The sequence below is a fragment of the Oncorhynchus clarkii genome, chromosome 19 (genome assembly GCF_045791955.1).
Source record: "Oncorhynchus clarkii lewisi isolate Uvic-CL-2024 chromosome 19, UVic_Ocla_1.0, whole genome shotgun sequence".
In the NCBI taxonomy this organism is placed as follows: Eukaryota; Metazoa; Chordata; class Actinopteri; order Salmoniformes; family Salmonidae; genus Oncorhynchus; species Oncorhynchus clarkii.
The window spans coordinates 47,063,604-47,076,509 of NC_092165.1; the positions used below are offsets into that span (position 1 = coordinate 47,063,604).

Here is a 12,906-nt window from a genome sequence, read left to right on the forward strand (position 1 = left end):
TTCAGATGTTTTGGGAAGATGGACAGTGATTCTGCTGTCCTAGATTCAGGGGGAAGCTGGTTTCACCATTGGGGTGCCAGGACAGAGAATAGCTTGGACTGGGCTGAGTGGAAGCTGTGAGGGCCAAGAGTCCAGAGGTGGCAGAACAGAGTACTGCTCTGCCGTAGGTAATAACCATGGTCTTGTAGTGGATGGGTTGGGGTGTAGGGTTTGAGCATAGCCTGAAGGTAGGGTTTGAGCATAGCCTGAAGGTAGGGAGGGGCAGTCCCTCTTGCTGCTCCGTAGGTAAGCACCATGGTCTTGTAGTGGATGGGTTGGGGTGTAGGGTTTGAGCATAGCCTGAAGGTAGGGAGGGGCAGTCCCTCTTGCTGCTCCGTAGGTAAGAACCATGGTCTTGTAGTGGATGGGTTGGGGTGTAGGGTTTGAGCATAGCCTGAAGGTAGGGAGGGGCAGTCCCTCTTGCTGCTCCGTAGGTAAGAACCATGGTCTTGTAGTGGATGTGTAGGTGTAGGGTTTAGCCTGAAGGTAGGGAGGGGCAGTCCCTCTTGCTGCTCCGTATGTAAGCACCATGGTATTGTAGTGGATGCGAGCTTTGACTGGAAGCCAGTGGAGTGTGGAGAGGAGCGGGGTGACATGAGAACATTTGGGAAGGTTGAACACCAGGCAGGCTGCAGCGTTCTGGATAAGTTGCAGGGGTTCGATGGTCTGGAGAAGGGAGGAGGGGATAGGGTCTACGGGCAGGGTGTCGGGCGGCTGGACTTCACTCCTTGTATACAGCCTCGTTATTGTTATTTTGTTACCATTTCCTTTAATTAAAAAACAACAACATTTAGCTCATCCTTTCTTACTTTTAACTCTGCATTTTAGGGAAAGGGTTTGTAAGTAAGCATTTCACAGTAAAGTCTACACCTGTTGTATTCGGCATGTGACAAATATATATATTTTTGATGATACAGATCTGTGTCACATCATTTGTTGCCTATATACTGTAACTATCACCCAATATATGTCAGTCATACATTAAGATGTATGTGACTACAGCATGTAATGACAAAATTGGTCCTATTGAACTAAGGCTGTGAATTGCCAGGGACCTCACGATACGATATTATCACGATACTTAGGTGCCAATTCTATATGTATTGCGATTCGATACAGTGATTTTATTGATGTTACAAACATATTGTTCACAATATGTCTGCTGCAGAGGGACAAGAGAGTCATGAGCAAACTAGTTCTGATCAGTCATGGAAATACAAGTGCTGAAAACAAATTGGAGAACAAGAAGATGGAGAACAAGCTATGAGTTTTGGTGCAGGTGCAGCCAAATGGCGCAAAAATAATATTGCAACATTTTCAAAACAATACAATGCGATATATCCTCAAAAATAATATCCCAATATGTAAATGTTTCTGTTATTTGAACCAATTACACAGTGATTGTATTACTCCGAGCAACAGAGGTATGGGTTTTTAATTGTATGTATTCCTAACCTTAAGCGATTTATCAAGTTAACATACTGTAATCCTTTGGGATTTCTAAGAGAAGCATAATCAGATGTAATATAAATAACATGACATTGTTGATTAGGCAGAGGGCTGCTAGTATAGCCATGAAAATCCCCCCATGGGCAGCTGTGTGCAGAGGAATGGATGAGGCACCATGCTGCTACAGTGTAGACAGACAGTGATGGTCCTACATTAAAGAGCATAGATTGAGATACAGTATCTGCCAGAACAATAGACCAGCCACAGATAAACATCTCTGTTCAGCCCTCAATCTGCTGTAAAGAAACTGATTTGCAGATTAGAGTATTAGTGACTGTGAGGGGGAGGCAAACATATAGTGAGTGTGTGTTTGTTGGCAGTCATGCAGGTCACAGAGGAGCCAGATAATGTTTATGAACATGGAAGACCAGGAAGACCTGTCCCTCTGGTAGTGTTATCTGGCAAGCATTTACTACAGTGGTCCGTTTACCTGCATCACAGCCACATACAATGTCTGCTTATCTATCTTCTTTATAATTTGTGGTGAAGAAAACGTGTCTGTTTCGTTGATCACACATTTTTATGTGACAGACAAGACACAACTGTAAAAAATTATATAGGAAAATATGTTCACCTGTGTACAGCAGGCTGCACTCTGCTGGATTCTGCTTGGGGTCCATTAATAGACAACTAAAGTTGTTTCAGTTTTAAAAAAGAGCACCATGAATTAAAGTAGAGATGCATGTTTTTCCATGAAATGTTGCGTTTGGTCCATGACTTCGCCTAGTAGTCGAGTCTAGTCTGTCAGCTGGAGGCGTGGTTAAATCCCTACACATTGTCTGGGAGGAGTTCTGTATTTTGGCGTCGCGCCGTTGGTGCGACCAAGAAAACACTTGGAAAGCGTGGGATCACGGTGGGACAGCGCTGGTGTTAAAAGCCAAATTACGTAGAAAACTACGTGTAGCCGATGTTTATGAGTTCACGAAAAATACGGCACACTATACAACGAACGTCTTCTCTTACACTATTGTAAACTGGTAAGTTGATCAACGAACTTAAAAAAAAAAAACGATTATCGTAAAAGGAGAAGTCTTCTTTCATATCATCCACAGTAAAGACAATAGTCTAATATTTGGTTGAATTGATTTTTTTTGTTGTTGCATTATTCCATGTATATTGGAAAATTATTCCGTGAACGTTTATGGAAACCAAAGTGCTCAGTGCTTATAATTGTGCGCATTATTACAACTTGCAGCTGTGCCCAAACAATACAACCTTATCATTATTTGTCCGTCATTGTAAATAAGAATTTGTTCTTAACTGACTTGCCTAGTTAAATAAAGGTTAAATAAAATTTGCTGGAGGCTAACCGCTCAGCAAGTGAACCTGAATGTGACTGTTTTCAAAGTTTTATGGTGATCTCTCTCACAAGAATGCATAGATGCGTGTGCTTACTTTTCATTATTTCCAACAATCTGTGCTGCAAGAGTCTTTGCCCTCTTGTCATTTGATCCAAACATTTAATAGCTGGTGATTTGTATATTTTCTTTGCACTCTTTCCATTCATAATTTGGCCTGTGCGGTTTAGAAAGCGCAATTTTAGTCACTTCAGGGTCTATACCAAATTATTCATAGAAGACATTTTTTTAAATTTCCTATGATGAACTTAAATCTGCTGAAAGCTTGTCATATTTTGCTGTAGGCCTTCAAAACGTTAAACTGTCACATGAGGAGCCCAGAGTCAGTCCTAACCACATTTAAACTGCATTGAACCAACAATTTCACATAGGGCCCGGAAAAGGCTTGGGCCCACTGACTGCATGTGTGGGTATGGATGTGGATACGCAGACCTCAGGAGGTTGGTGGCACCTTAATTAGGGACGACAGGCTCATGGTAATGGCTGGGGCAGAATTAGTGGATGGTTTCTATTGTTTACAGGTGTTTGATGCCATTATATTTGCGCCGTTCCAGCCATTATTATGAGCCATCCTCCCATCAGCAGCCTCCACTGATGCAGAGCCACTGTGGCCCCTCATGATGAGTTAGTGTTTTTTTGTGGCCCCCACCCCCATCCAAGTTGCCCATACCTGCCCCAGGTAATTGATCATGAGAAATGCATTAACCTGTGACCATGGAAGGCCTGGGGATGTTCAATATGTAACTGACATCAGTCTGAGAGCGTCTTTATGGTTTCCTTCTCTGCTGATTTATGGGGAGAGAAATGGGCCCAGCGATGCCCGTAAATGTCTGGGGGCCGGCCTGCTCCTTCCCCCGTGTTGTGTGGGGGTTGATTTACCCTCTGTCTTTGTTGTTGGGGAAGTGGGGTGGTGGTTATCACCGTGCTGAAGAGCTCTGGGGTCACAAAGGCAACAAAAGGGCCCCTGGAACCCTGGAGTGCAGGGCTGGCCAGAGCAAACACACCCAGGAGAGGAGGCAGAGAGCAGGGACTTGAGGAAGGGCCAGGCATGCCTTTTGGCACAGAGGGCTCTCTGTTATGGCAACCCATCACCCTATTGTCTGTTTGACTGTCACACACCCTCAGTACTACATACACTCTGCTGCGGCCTAGAGAAGGTTTTTCATTAAACCAGGCTAATGCTTTACTGGGAGACTCTGCTTATTACTGGTGTGTGTCTGTTTGAAGTCTCCTATGGAGTTATTGTAGTCTTTGGTATGCCATGGTAGATTTCTGACCTGGCTGGCACTGCACATTTGCTCATCAAGTTTGCGCCCTCACTCACACAAAGATGTATTTAAATAAACAAAAAAAAGGACCCCAATGCTTATTTAAAAGTTGTACAACTTGCATTAATGTCTGTCCATGGAACATTGTCCAGAAATGAACATGTGTGCTGTTGACTGTTATCTTATAATGTTTGGTGGTAGTTGTTTATTTGAAGGGGACAGGCTCTCTGTGGTTTAAATCTCAGCAGACGGCCCTACTCTACTCCCTTCCTGATGTTCTTTACACAGCACATGCTCATGGACATAATTGTTGTTATGGTCATGAGTGCCAGCTCCTTCAGAGGGCAATAACAAAACATAGGGTTAGAGACATGATCCGTATGCCTGGGTCTTTCTGTGACCACAAGGAAGACTACATTTTATACTTACAGCCCAAAATGGTCTGCAGTCAGAATTGATATGGACAGTTCCATGCTTTTTTTTCAATGGAAACATAGCAAAACATATGATTGTGTTATTTTCTTTCTCCTGATGTGACCTTTTAAGAATGGGATTAGTTCCCCTCTCAGCTGGCCCCACCATTAGCTGTCAGAGTTGTTTACCAGTGACGAAGGACTGAAGGGATGTTGTAATGTTACTCTCACTGGGTGGCACATATGGCCTCGAGAGGCATCTGCAACTCATCGCTCAAGTGAGTGTTGACACACTATGAAACAATAAAATATATATTTGTAAATGTACTGATAGAAAAGGAATGTCCTAATCCGTAGTGTGTTCATTTGTATAATGTGTTAAAGCTGAACCTATTTGGCTAAAGTGAAAGTACCTATGGCTTTAGGCCTATGTCAAGCTGGACATCTTGACGTATGGTTCTCCTCCCCATAAGCCCCTTGGAAGGCTGTGTGCTGTGAATGCCCATCGTTAATTCTGAAGTGCTAGCAACTCTCAGAGAAACACACATTTTTCATGCCTTCTCTCGGCACATTTTTCTCCATATAAGGGCGTCTGGCTGTGACTTATCAGGCGTTGGTAATATCTGTGCTTATTGTCACATTCCACACTGCAGGAGAAGGCCTTTTACTGTCTGTAGGTAGAGGCACTGTTAGGGGAAACACATCATCCCTGCTCTCTCTCTCTCTCTGCTGTACATCCCAATCCTTACACATTGGAAAATTAGGTCCAATGCAGCTGTTTTTTGTTTTCAATATCAAATTATTTTCTGGGAAACAATTAAGTACTTTACTGTGATTGTTTTCAATTAAAATGGTCCAAAAGTGTTTCAGCTTTCTCAAGCAAGAATTTGTCATAGCCAGACACAGGAAATTCATGTTTTTGACTGCACTGGGTACCTTATTGTTATCTGTGCTGTTTTGACTGTTTTTCCCTACTGATCTGCTCTTGTTGATCAACTTAAGACTATTATCAAATGTCACAAGATTGGACTAATGCACTCCCCAAAGTCCCAATGCTGTCAAAAATGTGATTTTTTTTTCCCCCCCTGTGTTTTTATATATATTTCCACTCTGTGAAGTTTGAATAATATTGTGAAAATGATGTTAATGCCCTTTTTGTGTAAGAGCCGTTTGAAATGGCTGCTTGAAATTTTGACTTGTTTTGTTGGGATTGCGTTTTGGCCTGCCAGGAGACATCAAATTAGTTAATAGACCATTAAGAATTAGAGTTCCAAACTTCTCTGCCAATAATGGCTAGTTTTCAAGTTTCCCTCACCACTCAGACCACTCCCATACAGTTCTAGAAAAATTCTTCCTTGAGAAATTGGTATTTGCTAAGAAGCTATTTTTGTTTCTTTTTGACAATATTTTTTATTGAACACAATCACAGAAAGGTACTTAATTGTTACCTGAAATGGTTTGATATTGAGATGAAAATGGCTGTGTTGAACCTTCTAATTTAGTCAGCTACCATGGGAAATAATAATGTCATATGGGGCAGTTTTTTTCCCTGTGGCTGAAGTTATATTTGGCATTTGAGGCAATGGGAGAAGTGTGGCGTGTGTGCACGTGGGCTGGGCAGGCAATTCAGCAGTGTCTGGAGTAGAGCTATAAAAAGCAGGTGAGCTCAGGCTGGTGTCGACAGTGTCCTGACGGGGACTTCACCACCAGTCACCAGGCTGCCATACCAGATGACTGGCATGACCACCACTTCCTGTCCCTTGGGCTCGCCTCCCATTACAGGGACAACAAACCATAGTTTGACATTGGTTCACTCACATGGGTGGGTGTACGGACCCAGATTAAGCCTACTCATGGACTGAAAAGCCCTTTCATATCAATGGAGAGTCTCCATTGGGTCATTCCATGTCATTTCAGCAGGCCCTGACAGTCACCATCTCCAATTCTTCTGAAATCTGGGGATGGTTTTTTTCTCCCTGTTTAGAGAAATGAGTAATTGAAGTTGCATGCATTATTTACCATGAATTAGTGTGAAAGTACCATGTTTTGCCCACTAGATGCCACTGTTCGTGCTACTGCCACGATACCCTTTAATCCATTTTTCTGGTCTATTGTGTTTATTAAATGGATCACAACATTTTGTTTACAACTTTGTGTAGACAACCAATAGCTTTTGCCCATTCTGAAAATACACTGTGGTAAATTGTGTGTTCAAGACAGTCCTCCATGAAAACAATTGAGTTTGACCTTCTCTTAGGAATGCTTCAACCCAACTCCTTGAAAAGTCAAAAAAATATATAGCTCTCTGGCAATCCACATAGTGCAATTTTGATATGAAGACTTTTCCTACAGCCCAGAACTAGTGACTGAAATGCCGCTCTGACATATATATATATATATATTCTTAATCCATTCCTTACTTAGACGTGTATTTTGGGTATATGTTGTGAAAATGTTAGATATTACTAGTTAGATATTACTGCACTGTCTGAGCTAGAAGCACAAGCATTTCACTACACCCACAATAACATCTGCTAAACATGTGTATGCGACCAATAAAATCTGATTTGATTTAAATTGTGACAACTCTAATACAATTGTAAACCATTGCATTGTAGTCATATGTTTAAAAAAAATAAATGATTAGAAAACACCTGTATGTGATTAGTGACATTTACCATTAAACCGAACCCATTACCATTACACAACAGTAAACGGTGTGTTGGGACTTTTACCATTCAAGACAATTAGAAAACATAACATGGAAACCATTAGAAGTGCTGTAGCCTAACGGTTTGCTTGTTCACCAGGAATGGTCTAACTAATCCAGACTTTTTTTAAAGGGTGAAAAACCGGGCTGTTTCCTATGCAAAAATTAAGCCTAAGAGAAGGACCAACTGAATTGCTTTCATGGAGGACTGGCTTAAATTATGAGGATGACGGCACAATTTGTTTAGACAACAAGCAAAAGTTATTAGTTTTCTACCCAAAGTTCCAAAGAAAATGTTGTGATCCGTTTAATAAACACGAGACCAGCAAAGTGGATAAAAGTAGCAGGAACAATGGCATCTAGTGGGCGAAATGGGGTACTTTCTCACTCATTTATGATAAATAATGCAAGAGACTTAAATGGCTACTTTATCTGAATGGGGAAGAAACAACCAGATTCACAGGGAATACATTAATAAAGATGTGTAAGCAATACTCAAAGCAGCAACTCCATACTGCTTGTCAGACATAAAGAGCTTATAATGTAAACTGGTTGTTTGGGTGGGATTGGTGTGGGGGGGTCTGTGGTAGAGGTCTTCACCTGTGGTAGAAGTCTTCTGTTCTGAAATGGAGCTGAGGCTTTCCCACCCAGACCCAATTTTGTTAAATATAGAGAGACCTGTTACAAATGGATCCGAGGACAACTAGACCCGTTCCATATAGACCTGGTCGGATCCAGACCTGATCTGAGTGCGGGAAGCAGCAGAAAAGTCATTTTTTAACGTACTTTATTAACTGGAGCTGATAAAGCGCAAGTGGGAGAGACTCAGTTCTAGTAGGCGGGGGAGGGGCCGCACTGTGAGCAAGTGACACAGGGAGTAGGGAGGGAGAGACGGCAAGCAACCAAGCCAACTCGCACTATAGTAGACCAATAGGTTATTTATCATCAAATATGTTTACGTAGTACCTGACTTAACTGCATCAAACCGGGAGACGCTAACCTTAGCTAGGCTAATTGAGGCTCCAGTGCATGCGCTTTCTCATGCTAAAGTTACACCTCCATTCAGATTATTAAGTAGCAGCCTACCTGTTGTCACTTGATCCTTTCCTTAACATTTTAATTATGTAATTTTAATTCCATATTCCATTGATTAGATATCTCCTAACTTTTGCCACGCACGGCGGCTCTATGAATTTAGCCCAATGCTGCTTTTATGACTTATGATTGGCCAACAACAACAAGCTTACACGCTTCACTCATGAAAAGCAAGAGCAGCGGCATGAATGATACAATTTCTCTCTCCCTCTACAGCAGCAGTTGCGTTCCGATCTATACTGGTCTTTCCAGACAAGTCTGTTAAAATTACACATACCCGAGAACCATGACAATCATATCAGGTCTGACCCAGACCCGGGCCATTGTCTAGAATTCTGGATCCTGACCTGCTCGGCTCCCGTATCGGGTCTCGGGTACCAAAAAGTAGCAATCTGTCCCAGTATTTGATCCTTTACTAAACAAACATAAGTGTTGGTTGGTGGGACTGGTGTTCAGCTGAACAGATGGAAGCCCATGGCCTATTCATGTTCAGACTGACACCCCTAAACAGCTATAAATTGAAGCCTTTGAGGAGATTAATGTGTTGGTTCAAATTTAATTGTGTTTCTTGTGGGTCACGTTTCAAGATTCATCCATGCGGTTTGTTTGGGAAAATGAAGATTAAATGAAGGTGAACATATAAGCGATGTGCCAAATAAACTCGCAGATTAAGATTTATCATGCAGATGATGGAAGATTAGAGTGTTCTGTCATGGAGTGGAGATTTACTCTGTGTGTGATGCACTAAAAGCAGGACTAGAGCTCATCAAAACTCAGGTAGATCATCGCTAAATACAATGCCAAGGCTGTAGACTGCAGCTATTAAGTGGCAGCTAATGTAACTACAGTGCAATATATGTGAAATAAGGTGTCATTTATCAGTCTGGTAAAAGCCCCATATCCAGCCCCAGCAGCAGGACTTGAGGATGATATAAGCCTACAAGCTGCAGTTAGGGCTGAGCCCCTACATGTGCAGCTCCCATGGTAACAATGGAATAGGGGTATTGTACTTCAGGGATCGACCAACCAGGATGCAACACATCTGTAATGTTATGACAACCTGAGGGCTACAGGTAACAGCCACAGGGGTGCATTGTGTTCCTCTTCCTGTATCAATGCTCATCCTGTCAGTGCACTCATCTTTCAGGGGATCCAGGGGTGCAATGAGGAGCATAAACACTAACCAAGGAGCACGCATCTACATTTGAAGTCGGAAGTTTAAATACACTTGTGTTGGAGTCATTAAAACTCGTTTTTCAACCACTCCACACATTTCTTGTTAACAAACTATAGTTTTGGCAAGTCGGTTAGGACATCTACTTTGTGCATGACACAAGTCATTTTTCCAACAATTGTTTACAGACAGATTATTTCACTTATAATTCACTGTATCACAATTCCACTGGGTCAGAAGTTTACATACACTAAGTTAACTGTGCCTTTAAACAGCTTGGAAAATTCCAGAAAATTATGTCATGGCTTTAGAAGCTTCTGATTGGCTAATTGACATTATTTGAGTCATTTGAAGGTGTACCTGTGGATGTATTTCATGGCCTACCTTCAAACTCAGTGCCTCTTTGCTTGACATCATGGGAAAATCAAAAGAAATCAGCCAAGACCTCAGAAAAAAAATTGTAGACCTCCACAAGTCTGGTTCATCCTTGGGAGCAATTTCCAAATGCCTGAAGGTACCACATTCATCTGTACAAACAATAGTACGCAAGTATAAACACCATGGGACCACGCAGCCGTCATACCGCTCAGGAAGGAGACACGTTTCTGTCTCCTAGAGATCAACGTACTTTGGTGCAGAAAGTGCAAATCAGTCCCAGAACAACAGCAAAGGACCTTGCGAAGATGCTGGAGGAAACGGATACAAAAGTATCTATATCCACAGTAAAACGAGTCCTATATCCACATAACCTGAAAGGCCACTCAGCAAGGAAGAAGCCACTGCTCCAAAACCGCCATGAAAAAGCCAGACTACAGTTTGAAACTGCACATGGGGACAAAGATTGTACTTTTTGGAGAAATGTCCTCTGGTCTGATGAAACAAAATAGAACTGTTTGGCCATAATGACCATAGTTATGTTTGGAGGATAAAGGAGGAGGCCTGCAAGCTAAAGAACACCATCCCAACCGTGAAGCACGGGGATGGCAGCATCATGTTGTGGGGTGCTTTGCTGCAGGAGGGACTGGTTCACTTCACAAAATAGATGGCATCATGAGGCAGGAAAAGTATGTGGATATATTGAAGCAACATCTCAAGACATAAGTCAGGAAGTTAAAGCTTGGTCGCAAATGAGTCTTACAAATGGACAATGACCCCAAGCACACTTCCAAAGTTGTGGCAAAATGGCTTAAGGACAACAAAGTCAAGGTATTGGAGTGGCCATCACAGAGCCCTGACCTCAATCCTATAGAACATTTGCTGGCAGAACTGAAAAAGCGTGTGTGAGCAAGGAGGCCTACAAACCTGACTCAGTTACACCAGCTCTGTCAGGAGAAATTGGCCAAAATTGACCCAACTTATTGTGGGAAGCTTGTGGAAGGCTACCCGAAATGTTTGACTCAAGTTTAACAATTTAAAGGCAATGCTAACAAATACTAATTGAGTTTACATAAACTTCTGACCCACTGGGAATGTGATGAAAATAAATAAAAGCTGAAAGAAATAATTCTCTCTCCTGTTATTCTGACATTTCACATTCTTAAAATATAGTGGTGATCCTAACTGACCTAAAACAGGGAATTTTTACTAGGATTAAATGTCAGGAATTGCGAAAAACAGTTTAAATGTCTTTGGCTAAGGTGTATGTAAACTTCCGACTTCAACTGTACCTGTCAGTGGCAGGTGCACATGTGTACTTGTCTTTGTTTGTGAGTTTAGATGTGAATGTGACTGCATGTGTGTGTCAGGGATATGTACAAATACGACCACTCGTCCAGACGGGTTGAGAAAAGTCAGTGGTAGTTGCCATAGTGCAGCCTATCCCTGTGACATAAACTACTTCACCAGCCAAGCACAACAATTGTGATTGATATAGCCCAACCCTCCACTAGCCATCAGGCCTCAGTGACCGTCTACCTCTATTGGAAGTGTAAATACAGCACAGCTGGGACGCTATTGGCTGAAGTGTTCCATTAGGTGTGTTGTCCAGTATTGTTCTCTGTGATGGATCCAGATGATGCAGTTCAGGGTGCACTTCTCCTCCCACCTGCTCATTAGTGGGGCTTCAATGCCTCATCAACAACTCACCCTACCTTCTCTCTACCATCAGGGCTACAAGCAGGCGCTACGTCCTAGCAACAAAACAGACCACAGTAAAATGTATTTAGTTTTGTCAGTCACCTACCATGCAGAACAGCCTACAGAGTCTCCAGTTCAATGGTTCTATTTTTCTGGGAGATGTGAAGTGCTGTGGAGACTGACTGACTGACTGACTGACTGACTGACTGACTGAGAGCTTGGCTGCAGCAGCACTCATGTGGAATGTGAGGTGCATTTTCAGCCTCGTTAACGCTGCTCTCTCTCTCACTCAAATTAGGAGCCTAGTTTGATGTAGGAGTGAGAGAATCTTTTCCCCCCTCAGCTTCAGGCTTTGTCATGTTGGTTCAGTCATTTGGAGTCAGACCAATGTAAACAGTGAAGGCCTTGATTGCTCTAGGTCACCAGCAACCCTGGCATCCAAACCTTGAATGAGCTCGATTAGATTTTTATGTTTCTAAGTCATGTTCCCTGGATGCCATCTTTAAGGCTGCTTTGGCGCGAAGGCCTCAGCTGCTGTAGGAGGACCTTCGGGTAAAATTACTGCATAAATGGCTAGTTTAGTTTGCTTTGGCTTACAAACACAAAAACATACTGTTAGAAATGTTGAGACATGGGAAACAGAAGCTATTTGTATCTATTTCCATCTCTGTATTCCTCTGGAATCCTAGGATAAGGGAAGGGGTCATGTGGCGGCCAGTAAAGAAAGAAAGTGTATTTGTGTTTGTCTGTGCCCTCCAGAGGAGATCAGTTCTGTTTCTCACCACAGTCCAATAGTGTTTCTCTTCTACTCGCGGTTCACCCAGTAGGGTGTTTACCTACTCTGCCCAGAATGTGATGAAATTTAACTTCCTTATTTTACAAAATATATTTTACCAAGACAAGTATGATTCTTCGTCTTCTGAATCCTTCAGTGGGGTCTTTTCTCTAACATATCATTAACATTATATCCAAAAAGTCAGATTTCGTAATCCAATAATAAGCACCAAGCTCTCGCAGCAACTTTTGAGGATATTATATCGTTGTGGTGGTCGTCTGCAAAATTGTTTCTACAGGTTGCAGAAAGCAAAATTAACACGACACGAGCTGAATTAAATGTAAAAGGCTTTGAAAATAAGCTTGTGTTATGCTCAGTGCTCCCTTGACATTTCACAGAAATGCACTTGTTTTTGTGAGAAATCTTTGAAAATGAACAGGAATTACACATTAATATGAAAAGCTACAATTTGAAAATACAACGTGTCTA

General features: G+C 42.1%; 1 protein-coding gene across 3 annotated transcripts in view; it reads left to right on the forward strand.

Moving 5' to 3' along the window:
- LOC139375319 (rho guanine nucleotide exchange factor TIAM2-like) overlaps nucleotides 1-12,906 on the forward strand; it is a 134,472-nt gene that overhangs the window by 28,240 nt on the left and 93,326 nt on the right. Inside the window, exon 1 of one of the 3 annotated variants that reach the window (XM_071116984.1) lies at nucleotides 2,372-2,525. The exons of 1 other annotated variant lie outside the window; for it this stretch is intronic. The gene's annotated coding sequence lies outside the window, so the exon portion shown is untranslated. Of the gene's footprint in view, nucleotides 1-2,371; nucleotides 2,526-4,783; nucleotides 4,866-12,906 lie in introns of those variants that run through there. One more of the 3 variants, XM_071116985.1, reaches the window with a different exon arrangement.